Genomic DNA, 14941 nt, shown 5'->3' on the forward strand with positions numbered 1-14941 from the left:
TTCACATATAAAACTCCAAAACATTATCATGGAGTTTCACCTCTGAAATTTGAAATTCCATTATAGTGACCATTTTCAAGGGAAAAATATAAAATTGGCAGCTGGACCGAAACTAATGACATCTATCAGTTAAAAAATGTATAAAAGATGTATGTTATATGTATATAATATATATACATATATAAATATATATTTTTTATTGGCTATTATTTTTGAAAACAGCTAAAAATATATTTCTTTATTTTCAAAGACAAGGCGGAAAAGTGACCGCTATTTCCACATGTTAGTCTGACCCACGAACCGAACTAGACCAGCTCAAAAGGGATTTTTACATACCTATACACTATTAGAAATCTTATTACCCTCCCCCCACTCAAGTTTCCGTTTAATTACCTCCTATATACAAATTTATCAATTATATACACTTTAGGAATTAAATGAATATCCCTTTATATTAGGAATCAATTTTTTTTCATCCTTATTCTCTCTCCCTCATACTCTCTCTCTCTCTCTCTCTCTCTCTCTCTCTCTCTCTCTCTCTCTCTCCTGCGTTCTTTCTCTATCTCTCAATCCCTAATTCCAGTAATGTAGAGCAAAGGAAAAGAGAGCAGCAATTCCACTATTGACAGCAATTAAAAAGTTTTGAAGCTTTGAATTCGAATTTGGGTTTTCAAAAAATACTATTTGTTTGAATTGGGTGTTGTTGCAAACAATTAGGAATTCTCTCTACGTTTCTCTCTATCTCTCAATCCCTAATTCCAGCAATGTAAAGCAAAGGAAAAGAGAACAACAATTCCACCATTGACAGCCATTAAAAAGTTTTGAAGCTTTGAATTCGAATTTGGGTATTGAAAAATCATTATTTGTTTGGATTGGGTGTTGTTGCAAACAATTGAGAATATGGTTTGGAGTTTATACTTTAATTTTGAGGGTGTTTTGGTAAAGATTAGACTTGATTTTGGCTGAATTTCATATTGAAACTCGAAGAAGAAGAAGAAGAAGAAGAAGAAGAAGAAGAAGAAGAAGAAGAAGAAGAAGAAGAAGAAGACATGACATACATTATACTACAGAAATTGTAGTCAAGTTGTAGAAAAATTGTATTCTGTTGTTTGTATATATTTTTTTATTTAAATATTGTATGAAAGTTGAACAATATTGTATAAAAATTATATTTAAGTTGTATGATATTGTAGTTGTATATAACTGGGTAGAAATAATGTATGAAAATTATAAATAAGTTATAGATAAGTTGTAATTAATTGGATGAAATTTATTTTTACTATGCATAAATCAGATACAAAATATACAAAAGACATATTGTATAAAATTTGTATTTAAGTTATATGTTATCGTAGTTGTATTTAACTGGGTAGAAATAATGTGTGAAAGTTGTAGATTGTAGATAAATTGTATAATATATAATTAGTTGTATGAAATTTATTTTTACTATGTATAAATCAGATACAAAATATACAAAAGACATATTGCATAGTTTTTGTATAAAATTTGTATTTAAGTTGTATGTTATTGTAGTTGTATTTAATTGGATAGTATACGAAAAAATTCCCATGAATAAATTGTGTGCATATAAACGAATTCATAATATGTTAACAAACTGACAATGGAATAAATTGTACAGATACAGTGCCAGCTCAAGGGCCAAGCAAATGAAGCAATGGCTTTAGGCCCCCAAATTTTTGGGGCTCCCAATTTAGAATTAATATATTAATTCTATGGTAATTTCCTTTAAGAAATATTAAATATCTATGGTAAAAGATTATAAGAGATGCATAAAATAGGAAAAGAATTATTTTGTCAATGTGATAGATGTTGACTAATAGTTAATTTATATTCTAATATTAATATTTTATAAAACTCATATTTTATATTCACTTTTTTCCTTCTTATTACTAAGCTGTCTTTCTCTTAAAAACAAGGGATGAATTTAAAAAAATCCATTATTTTTAAGTCCTCAAGCATTACAACAAACAAATTAAAATAATAGAATTTTGTTCTAATATCGAATTATAAGATCATATTCTACTATTCTAACTTTCTATTTACACTTAATATTTATTTTCTTATCTCATAGTAGCATATTACTTTTTATTATTTATCAGAATGCACATATATCAACTATATAGATGTGACGACCCGGCCAGTCGTCTCATGAATTACCGCTCTGTTTCCCCCATTTTTGCTTCTTTATGCTTCTTTATCCGTGTTTTATGTGGTCGAGTTGATTGGTTTGCGTTTGGTGTGGTTTTGGTAAGAAATGAGACACTTAGTCTCTTTTAAGAAGGCTTAAGTTGGAAAAGTCAACCGGATGTTGACTTATGAGTTAGAGGGCTCGGATGTGAATTTCGATGGTTCGGTTAGCTTCGGGAGGTGATTTGTGACTTAGGAGTGTGATCGGAAGTGATTTTGGAGGTCCTGTGTAGAATTAGGCTTGAATTGGCGAAGTTAGTATTTTGATGATTTCCGCTTGATAGGTGAGATTTTGATTCAGGGGTCGGAATGGAATTCCGAGAGTTGCTATAGCTTCGTTATGTCATTTGGGATGTGTGTGCAAAATTTTAGATCATTTGGATGTGGTGTGGTTGAGCTTTTGATCGAAAACGTATTTCGGAAGTTTTTAGAAAAATTAGGCTTGAATCCGATGTGTTTTGAGTAATTTGATGTTGTTTGAGGTGCTTTGATGATTGGAACAAGTTTGAATAAGGTATTGGGTCATGTTGGTGATTTTGGTTGAGGTCCCGGGGGCCTCGGGGTCAATTCGGGTGGTTAACAGGAAGATTTTGGACTTAAGAGAATTTAGAAGATTGCTGCTTCTGGTATTTCCTAACCTGCGGATTTAGGACCGCAGGTGCGGTGCCGCACATGCGGAAGAAGAGCTGCAGAAGCGATTTGGGAAGAAGTTACCAGGGACCGCAGATGCGGCATATGGACCGCACCTACGGGGTCGCAAATGCGGCTTGTGGAACGCAGATGCGGAACCTGTCCCCTAAGTGATTTCCGCAGATGCGGAGGTATTACCGTAGAATGGTGCCGCAGAAGCGACGATGGAGGCCGCAGATGCGGAACAACTGGGCAGTAGAATTAAAAGAGCATTCGCGAGATTTTGGGTCATTTCACCATTTTTTACCTCGGCTTGGGTGCTTCTTGGGCGATTTGTGAGAGGGATTTCAAGAAAACTTCATTGAGGTAAGGATTGTGGACCTAAAACTTGTTCCTATGCTATTATTTCATGGATTAGAGCTAGAAATCATGGAAATTAAGGGTGAAAAATGGAGGTTTAGGGCTTGAGTTTAAGAGGGCTTAAATTGAGGATTCGAGGGGTCATTTGAACTCCGATTCTTGTGATTTTGGTATGTATGAACTCGTGGGGAGACGAGGAATCTAATGATGTGAAAATTTCTAAGTTTTGAGAAGTGGGCACGGGGCTCGGGTTTTGTTAATTTTGGAATTTTTGATATTTTCGATTGTTTTCGCTTGGGTTTTGTTCCCTTAGCATATTGTGACGTATTCGTGATGGTTTTGGTTAGATTCGACGTGCGTGGAGGCCAATTCGAGGGGCAAAGGCATCGCGAGCTAGAGTTGTAGCCGGTTCGAGGTGAGTAATGATTGTAAATGATGTCCTGAGGGTTTGAAACCCTGGATTACACATCGTAGTGCTATATTGAGGTGAGACGCGCGCTGGATGATGAGCGTGGGGTCTTTTACTACTGGGGATTGTGACTTGGTCCATCCCGATTGATGATTTTACCGCGTATTTGACTGAAATTTATTTGTTATCATCACGATTTGGGCTGATTGCCATATTTGGGTTCGTGCCAACTATTTGAATCCTTCGGAGATTTTTATCACTATTTCCTCACTGTTTTGACTTATTACTTGAACTCAGTCCTTTTGATATTTACTGTTTTACAAACTCAGCCACTTTTACTCATATTTGAAACTTAAATGATATTTCTAAAAGATGTTTTGGGCTGAGAATTACTATTTTACTAATACCTGAGGGGCTTGTGATGATTTTCGGACTGAGTGAGGCTGAGGGCCATATATGAGGATATGCTGAGTGATATGAGGCCGAGGGCCTGAGATACTTTATACTCCACGAGGTGGCTTGAGTGATGTGAGGCCGAGTTCCAAGTGATGTGAGGCCAAGTGTCGAGTGATGATGCCACGAGGTGGCTTAATATAGCGCTTGGGCCGTAAGGGGCCCCTCCGGAGTCTGCACACCCACAGTGAGCGCAGGTACCCATTATGATCTGAGAGTGAGCCCGAGGGGCTGATACTGTACTGAGAGTGAGCCTGAGGGGCTGATACTGTACTGAGAGTGAGCCCAAGGGGCTGATACTGTTCTAAGCGATTGATATTGTACCCGAGGGGCGGATTTCTACTTGATATTTACCTGTTAAAATTTCCTATTTTACTTGTTTTAAAAAGGTATTCATTTGATTTCTTCACTGATTTACTGCCTTAAGTGATTTTACTGCTTGATATGGAATTGCTTTGTGCCTTTACGTGTTTTCATACTTTCAGCCACTATTTATAATTATTACTCACTGAGTCGGAGTACTCACATTACTCTCTGCACTATGTCTACAGATTCAGGCATTGTAGAGTCCGCTCCTTAGTGCTGATTCTCCCAGTCCAGGCAGTGATTCAGAGACTACGAGGTAGCTGTTGGCGTCCGCAGCCCCGTGCCTCCCCTATCTTATCATTTTCATGTTTTCAGAACTATTATAGCAGATTTAGTGTTCAGTAGACTTGTATCCTAATTTCTTAGTTGCTCATGACTTGTGACACCCTGGTTTGGGCTGTGTCGGGATGGTTTCTACTGTCGTTATCATTATTTTTGCAAATTATGGTTATTATATCATGTTTGAGAACTATTTATGGTATTTAACTGTTTAAATGAGGTGTTCTGTTTTGGTCTGGATGGCCTTGTCTTCACGAGAGGCGCCATCACGACCGGGTTTGGGGTTAAGGTCGTGACAAGTTGGTATCAGAGCCTAGGTTACATAGGTCTCACGAGTCATGAGCAGGTTTAGTAGAGTCTCGTGGATAGGTACAGAGACGTCTGTATTTATCCTCGAGAGGCTGCAGAACCTTTTGGAAAAACTTCATATTCTTTAAATTCTTGTCATGCGAACTTGTGGCCCGAGTACTAAACTTCTATTATCCTATTCTCTCACAGATGGTGAGGACGCGAGCTACCGGACGAGGTGGACGACCACCAGTGCCACCAGTTGAGACCACCAAAGGCTGTGGACGCGGTCGTGGTCGCGACAGAGGCAGAGCAGCGAGGGCAGCACCTGTAGATCCACCAGCTGCCCTATCTCCAGATCAGACTCCAGCTATGGATGCTCCAGCAGCACCAGATCAGGCACCAGCTGTGCCCATCGTGATTCCGGGTCTTCAGGAGGCCTTGGCATAGATCTTATCAGTTTGCACTGGCCTGGCTCAGGCAGTTTCAGTCACTACAGCAGCAGCTACTTCACAGGCCGGGGGAGGCAATCCGACCCCCGCTGCTCGCACACCTGAGCAGGTAGTGCAGGGACTACAGACATCGGGGGCACCTCCAGCTCAGCCGGTTGCACCAGCTCAGGAGTTTGTTGTGCCAGTTATGCCGGATGATGAGCAGCATCGGCTTGAGAGGTTTGGTAGACTCCAGCCTCCGTCATTCAGTGGTGCTGAGGGCGAGGATGCCCGGGGTTTTCTTGATAAGTGTTAGTGGATGCTCTGTACAGCAGGGATTCTTGAGACTAGTGGTGTGGCATTTACCACCTTTCATTTTAGTGGGGCTGCCTTCACTTGGTGGTAGGAGTATGAGAGGCGTAGGCCAGTTGGTGCAACGCCCCTCACTTGGTAAGAGTTCTCCACCCTCTTCTTGGAGAAGTATGTACCGCAGTCTTGCAAAGAGGAGCTACGTAGACAGTTTGAGTGGTTGCGACAAGGGGATATGACTGTGTCACAGTATGAGTCGAGGTTTTCTGAGTTGGCTCGTCATGTCGTCTGGATGGTTCCGACAGATCGTGAGAGGATCAGGAGATTTGTTGATGGCCTTAACTACCATCTCCGTATTCTTAAGACCATAGAGAGAGTGTTAGGTGCTATGTTCGAGGAGGTGGTTGATATCGCTCGCGAGATTGAGACGGTTCGCCGTCAGGATCGAGAGGAGAGGGAGGCCAAGAGGCCTCGAGGAGCAGGCAGTTACAGTGGTGCTCCTTCGAGGGGACAATTTCAGCATGGTAGGGTTCGTTCTTTTAAGCCTGCTCAGGTCGTGGTTATCATGGGTCTCAGAAGGGCCATCCTTCACTCAGCGCTCTCCCAGCTCAAAGTTCATCTCGTGCCCCGTCGGCTTAGGGTTCTTCTATGCCGAGTGCATTAGCTAGTCACTTCGGTGCAAGGGGTTCCCTTTAGTCCCTTTCTCCAGCACCTGGGAGTTGTTTTGAGTGTTGAGAGTTTGGGCATGTGTGGAGGTAGTGTCCTCGTCGTGTTGCTAGTTCGTCTCAACAAAGGGGTCAGCCCTCAATTTCTGCTCCAGTTACTTCACCACCCACCCAACCAGCTAGGGGTGGAGGTCAGGCAGCCAGGGGTCGCCCCAGAGGGGGAGGTCGATCAGGGGGCGGTCAGGCCCGTTTCTATGCACTTCCAGGTAGGCCAGAGGCCATTGCCTCAGATGTTGTCATTACAGGTATTGTTTCAGTCTGGCACAAAGATTCATCTGTATTATTTGACCCTGGTTCCACCTTTTCTTATGTGTCATCATACTTTGCTTGTTATTTGGGTATGCCCCGTGAGTTTCTCGTTTTACCTGTTCATGTATCTACCCCAGCGGGCGATACTATTGTTGTAGACCGTGTGTACCGGTCATGTGTGGTAACTATTGGGGGTCTGGAGACACGAGTGGATCTATTGCTATTGAGCATGGTGGATTTTGATGTCATTTTGGGCATGGATTGGCTATCTCCGTGTCGTGCTATTCTAGACTGTCATGCTAAGACAGTCACTTTGCCTATGCTGGGTGTACCTCGGATCGAGTGGCGTGGTGTGACTGATTATGTTCTTAGTAGAGTGCTCTTTCTTGAAGGCCCAACGTATGGTTGGGAAGGGTTGTCTTTCATATCTAGCGTTTGTGAGGGATGTCGGAGTTGAGGCTCCCAGTATTGATTCTGTCCCAGTTGTGAGGGATTTTCCCGATATGTTTCTTGCAGACCTGCCGGGCATGCCACCGGACAGGGATATTGATTTTGATATTGACCTGGTGCCGGGCACTCAGCCCATCTCTATTCCACCGTATCGTATGGCACCAACAGAGTTGAAGGAATTGAAAGAACAACTTTAGGAACTCCTAGATAAGGGGTTCATCCGGCCTAGTGTGTCACCTTGGGGTGCGCCAGTTGTGAAAAAGAAGGATGGCACCATGAGAATATGCATTGATTATAGGCAATTGAACAAAGTAACAATTAAGAACAAGTATCATTTGCCTCCCATTGATGATTTATTTGACCAGCTTCAGGGAGCGAGAGTGTTCTCTAAGATTGATCTCCGTTCGGGCTATCACCAGTTGAAAATCAGGGATTCAGATATTCTTAAGACTGCTTTCAGGACCAGATATGGTCATTATGAGTTTCTTGTTATATCTTTCGGGCTAACCAATGCCCCAACAGCATTCATGCATTTGATGAACAGCGTGTTCCGGCCTTATCTTGATTTGTTTGTTATAGTATTCATTGATGATATCCTAGTGTACTCTCATAGTCAGGAGCAGCACGCAGAGCACTTGAGAGTTGTGTTGTAGAAATTGAGGGAGGAGAAGCTTTATGCAAAGTTCTCCAAGTGTGAGTTTTGGCTCAGTTCAGTGGCTTTTTTTGGGGCACGTGGTGTCCAACGAGGGAATTCAGCTTGATCCGAGGAAGATAGAGGCGGTTCACAGTTGGCCCAGACCGTCCTCAGCCACAGAGATTCGCAGTTTTCTTGGCTTGGCAGGCTATTATCACTGGTTTGTTCAGGAATTCTCATCTATCGCATCGCCCTTGACCAAGGTGACTCAGAAGGGTGTTTCATTTGTATGGTCGAATGAGTGTGAGGAGAGCTTTTGGAAGCTCACTGAGTGAGGCCGAGGGCCATATATGAGGATATGCTGAGTGATATGAGGCCGAGGGCCTGAGATACTTTATACGCCACGAGGTGGCTTGAGTGATGTGAGGCCGAGTGCTGAGTGATGTGAGGCCGAGTGCCGAGTGATGATGCCACGAGGTGGCTTGATATAGCGCTTGGACCGTAAGGGGCCCCTCCGGAGTCTGCACACTCACAGTGAGCGCGGGCACCCATTATGATCTGAGAGTGATCCCGAGAGGTTGATACTGTACTGAGAGTGATCCCGAGGGGCTGATACTGTACTGAGAGTGAGCCCGAGGGGCTGATACTGTACTGAGAGTGAGCCCGAGGGGATGATACTGTTCTGAGCGATTGATACTGTGCTCGAGGGGCGGATTTCTACTTGATATTTACCTGTTAAAATTTCCTGTTTTACTTGTTTTAAAAAGGTATTCATTTGATTTCTTCACTGATTTACTGCCTTAAGTGATTTTACTGCTTGATATGGAATTGCTTTGTGCCTTTACGTGTTTTCATACTTTCAGCCACTATTTATAATTATTACTCACTGAGTCGGAGTACTCACATTACTCCCTGCACCATGTGTGCAGATTCAGGCATCGTAGAGTCCGCTCCTTAGTGCTAATTCTCCCAGTCCAGGCAGTGATTCGGAGACTACGAGGTAGTTGTTGGCGTCCGCAGCCCCGTGCCTCCCTTATCTTATCATTTTCATGTTTTCAGAACTATTATAGCGGATTTAGTGTTCAGTAGACTTGTATCCGGATTTCTTAGTTGCTCATGACTTGTGACACCCTGGTTTGGGCTGTGTCGGGATGGTTTCTACTGTCGTTATCGTTATTTTTGCAAATTATGGTTATTATATCATGTTTGAGAACTATTTATGGTATTTAACTGTTTAAATGAGGTGTTCTGTTTTGGTCTGGCTGGCCTTGTCTTCACGAGAGGCGCCATCACGACCGGGTTCGGGGTTAGGGTCGTGACAATAGCATTAATCAAATTACTCAATATGATTTTTTTTTATAGTTTGAGGCCTCCTAATAAAGTTTGGCTTTAGGCTCCAATGCTTTTGAGCCGCCTCTGTACGGATAGAGAGTTAGAAACAGATAAAATTGATTTTATAAATTCAAACCTAACAAAAAAAATTACTTTGAATTACAGTCTATTAACCAAATTCTTTAGATCCGATTCTGCGCCTTTTCTTTTGTCTCATATGTCATTAAATTGAGCTCATTGATTTAAGGCTTGTGGCTATCCATTTATTATTCACGTCAGAAAGTGTTTATCCTTTTAGAGGACTTTCTATTTATTAGTGTACGAAAAAACTCCATTTGCTATTTGGTGCTGACTCCTTCCAAACTATTCCTGTGCAGGTGCTGTGATCTATCCAAAATGTCCAAAATGACTTAAATAGAAGATAATAAGGAAAATGGTGTAAATACATCCTTGATTGAATGCATAAATAATGAATTGAAAGTCTTTTAAGGTGGATTGTATATATTTTTGTAAACAAAATTTGTTTATGCCGGGTAATTAACTAAATATGAACATTGAAGATAATAAAGTTTCAAATAGTGTATAATAATGAAAAAATCCCAACTCAAAAAGAGGTTGGGCCCCTGCCCAATAACCAAAATAGAGGTCGGCTAGGGATAAATTCAAAAATAGTCAGATTTACAACTGATCGTTCAAAAATAGCTCAGTTTCAAAAGTAATCGAAATTTAACCATTTTTCATGTAAAGATAAATTTGAGCGAAAACACTGTTCAAAACCCGGAAAATACGCCAGTATATTATGCTGGAGTTGTAGCATAAGTATGTTTGAACTCTAGCATATTATACTGGAGTTCCGGGATAAGTATGCTGGAACTCCAGCATAATGTGATGGAGTTCCAGCATAAGTACACTAGAACTCCAGTATAATATACTGGAGTTCTAGCAAGTATAATTGTCCAGTATAATATACTGGAGTTTGGAGTACCGGTGCTCCAGTCTCCAGTATATTATACTGGAGTCAGCAAAGTATACCGGTCCAGTATAATATGGTGGAGTTCATACACATGTGCACCAAACTCCAGTATATTATGCTTGACCGGTCTCTGTTGTAGCAAAATAGTGGTTATTTTTCATTGACTTCGTAAACGTTGACTATTTTTAAATGACCAGTCCGAAAACTAGCTATACCGTGCTATTTTTACGATCAGCTAAGCTTGGCCTGGCCCATGAGAGATCGATTTGGAAACGGAACCCGAACCAAACCAAGATGAGGGCCTGACTTCTATTATTATTATTATTATTATTATTATTATTATTTTTAAAAGATCGAATCAAATGGTTTTTGTTCTCCTTAATCCTTATATGCTTTGTTTTATTAGCACATATTGATATAGCAGTGTAGCACTCTCCCCACATTTTCCTTCAAAAAAGAAAAAACTGAATATGGAATGCTTGGATTGGTAGTGAAAATATTCTTGAAGAGAATCTAGGGAAAAGAAGGACTTCTCTTCTAGCATTACTTTCTCACTTGCTAATGTTATTTAGGAATTATAATTTCATATAGAGATAAATTTGAATGATGTTATGTTGTTTTTCTTACTTCTCTGTTAACTATGAGACATAAAAACGTCTGAAATTATGATCAAAGGAGTGCATTAGTTTATTATGAAAGCTAGGGGTTGCAAATAGAGTAAAGGACTTTTGTGCAATTTATTCATAATTTGTGTTAAAAGATCTCTTAAATAAAAGGTGCAACAGAGTATATGTGAAATTATCTCAACGAAATATTCTTATGAAGAGAATATGTTATCACATGTTATTTTCTTATTTTCCATGTTTTCATAAGCATTTTTTTAATATAATTTCTTAAATATGTCTAAATTTTAATTTGGCTCTTTTGTGTGTGTGTGTTTGAAGTTTCTGTATATAAGAAAGTTTAAAAATAATGCAAAATATTTAAGAAACTAAAACTAGTTTTTGGAATCCAAATATCCAATTTTGAAGTAGTCAAGGGCAAAAAAAACACTCAAAAAAAACAAAAACAAAAAAGACAAGGCCAAAAGAGACACATGTTATAAATATATTATATTATGAATGTTCATTTAGTACTCCGTTGTAAATAATCTTTCTGAAGAAGCTTATCCATATGAGACTCCACCGTAAATATGTTTATCTATTTAGTACTCTATTGGAAATAAGCTTCCTAAAGAAGCTTATCACTTCGGTACCCGGTTATGGATAAACATTACCGTAGGTAGAAGATTATCCATATCTGGTATAATAGCAGCTTACACAGCAGTTTGCAGTAGCAGCTTGCACAGCAGCTTGCACAGCAGCTTGTAATAGCAGCTTACACAGCAGCTTGTAGTAGCAGCTTACACAACAACTTGCGTAGCAGCTTACACAACAGCTTCCTTTCTTCTATAAATAGAAGAGATTTCAGTTCATTATGTACATCAGTTTGAAGTTGAATAATATATCAGTTTCTCTCTATACTTGTCTTTACTTTATAGTCTTTATTTAATAACACGTTATCAACACGAGACTCTGCCATCTCGAGCAAATATTTTGAAAGTATCTGAGGTAAGAACTTTCTTTTCCTAAATAATGTCAAATCTTTCTAAACTTTGTAGCCCTGGATATATTGGGCAAAAGCTACATGTCTTGGGTGCTTGATGCTGAAATTCATTTTGATACGATGGGTCTGGCAGACACCATCAAAGACAAAAATCAGGCATCAAACCAAGACCGTGCCAAAGCAATGATATTCCTACGTCATCACTTTGATGAGGGCTTGAAAATAGAATATCTTATTGTTAAAGATCCAGTCATACTGTGGAATAATTTGAAAGATAGATATGATCACCTGAAGATGGTCGTTCTTCCACAGGCACGATATGATTGGACTCATCTAAGGCTACAAGATTTTAAATCTATCAGTGAGTATAATTCTGCTATGTTTAGAATTATTTCCCAATTGAAATTATGTGGTGATAATAATACTAATCATGATATGTTGGAGAAAACTTTCACCATTTTTCATGCCTCGAATATGCTCCTGCAGCAGCAATATCGAGAGATGGGATTTAAAAAGTATTCTGAACTTATCTCACATCTTCTTATAGCCGAGCAACATAATGGGCTATTAATGAAAAATCATGAAAGCCGACCTACTGGTTCTTGTCCATTCCCTGAAGTGAATGAGACGAACTTCCACCAGGCTAAACGTGGAAAAGGTCGTGGCCCCAGTCGTGGTCATGGTCGTGGTCGGGAAAGAAACTCTAATCATGGTAATAATAATGCACCAAAGAACACTCCTCACCACCAGCAGTGGAAAAGGAAGGAACATGCTATAGATGTAGAGAAAAAGGGCACTGGTCACGTACCTGTCGTACGCCAAAGCACCTGGTTGAGCTTTATCAAGCCTCCCTAAAGAAGACAGAGAAAAATGCTGAAGCAAATTTTATTTCTGAAGATAATTTAGACTTTATGCATTTGAATGTAACTGATTACCTTGCACTCCCAGAAGGAGAAACAAGTCATGTAATCGGTGGTGAATCTGTAGAAATGTAAATATTTTAATTTTTGTTATTTGTAATAGATAGTATGGTTTTGTAATTGTTGTACATAAAGAAAAATTATGATTTGATAATGATGTTTACTATAATATATCTTGTTTATGCCATTTTGAAGAATATGGATAACATTATTAGATCAACTTAAACTCTAGCAGAGTTTGCAAGAAATATACAACCACAAGAAGTGGTTATATTTCGTATATCTCATTGTAATTATATTTTGTTAACTACCAGAAGTGGTATATGCCTATGATCACCAGAAGTGATAATTTAGGCTTTCTATGGTTACAATTGAAGATAAGCTACATAAATATTCTCTATATTAAATGCACGCCTCGATTTGCTCCTGAAGTAGTAAATATTTTAAAAGAGGTTGAGGCATCACAATTTGATGTGATTAATGCGCATTCAGATAATTATGTTCGATTTCCTGAAGGATGAGAGCTTTTGATAATATTAATCCATTCCCTGAAGTGAATGTGACAATACTATAAGTCGGTTAAATATGAACGCGCTCTTGATGTGAATACATTACAATTCACCTCCAGAAGAGTTAATATAATTGAGAGAAAATATACTCAATATTTCGTATTTTAAATTTGCTCCTGAAGAAGTCACACAATTGAAATTGCCTCCTGAAGTGGAAAAATATTATGAAAAGGAGTTTTCGTGTGCTTAAACAATTGTTTTACATTGTTTATTTGATTGTGATTTTCTCTCATGACACCAACAATGTTTGAGCAATATTTGATAGTACAAAATGTATCAACAACTCCTGAAGAGCTAAATGTTTGCCTAAAGAATACATGACACCAGTAGTGCCAGATAAATATTAGATTGTGGATAATAAATGAAGGCTCTCGAAGAGCTTATATACAAATATGTCATTCATATTATATGATTATGGTCAAAACATATGTTGTAGTAAACCTGAAGTTTACTAATACAAATGGACATCATATTGAGACTACAAATGATTGGAAGATTGATAATCTTCATGTTTCCACAATCATAGGGGGTAAAATAATATGTATGTGAGAAGTTACCCGCCTTATTCTTTAATTTGTACTATATCATGTATCACAGTAAACCAGAAGTTTACTAAAGCAAAAATTTATGCCATAGTAAACCAGAAGTTTACTAAGAGATATCACATGACATGATAAACTTGAAGTTTTCATTTGCCATTTTTAAATGAGCTATTTGAGAATTCAGATAAGCATATACTAAAGAACTAGAAGATTCTTCAGGAATTCTCATGTGTTGCTTGTTCTCATAATGAATTGATTATACCAACTAAAGTTGGGACTAAGACCCCTGATTCTGAAATATATAAAAGGTGAATATGGGCCCGTTCACCTATCATGTGAACCACTTATAGGTGCATATATGAGATGGTTACATGTGTAATTATTGTCAACCTGCAGTTTGGCATTTGGAATTGCTTTTCTCGATTAAGAGCATAATTTTCAGATTATGAAATCAAGACAGTTCATCTTGATAATGCTGGTTTATATCCAAGCTGGTTTAGCATTAAATACCTCCTATTAATGGCTAAACCATTGCTTATGAGAACAAAGCTTCATGTGTTGGTCTAAGATTTTCTAAATTGCATATAGCAGCACTTGTATGCATCAGATTAATAATATATGATAAGTCCTCCCTTCACAATTGGTTTAGGATCAGAAACCAAATATTTTTACTATCTTTTGTTGCGTGGTATATGATTAATTTCTCTACCATAATACACAAAGATATGTTTCCCAAAGATGATTGGGAATATATGTTAGTTTTTCTAACATTTGGGGGATGGAATAAACAGTTGAAAAATATGCTATATGAATCAAATTATCATGATCCTCACTTAGAAGATAATTCAAGTCGAATGCCAGAAGCATTTGTTGATCCAAAATTAAATATCATATTTCAGCTGCAAATGCTCCTATTAAAATTAAAGTCCCTGAGGATTTATAAAAGGAGATAGAACAAAACACATTTTACCAAAATTATTCTACACATACGATCTTAAAAAAAGTGGTGACATTGATGTGCAACAAATCCGTTCAAGTGATAATCCAGCAAATTTATTCACTAAATCTTTGCCAACTTCAACTTTTGAGAAGATGGTATACAAGATTGGAATGCGGATACTCAAATATTTGAAACAAGGTTTTCATCAGGGGAAGTAAAATACGCAATGCACTCTTTTTCCCTTACTAAGGTTTTTTCCCATGAGGTTT

The sequence above is a fragment of the Nicotiana tabacum genome, chromosome 11 (assembly GCF_000715075.1).
Source record: "Nicotiana tabacum cultivar K326 chromosome 11, ASM71507v2, whole genome shotgun sequence".
NCBI lineage: Eukaryota > Viridiplantae > Streptophyta > Magnoliopsida > Solanales > Solanaceae > Nicotiana > Nicotiana tabacum.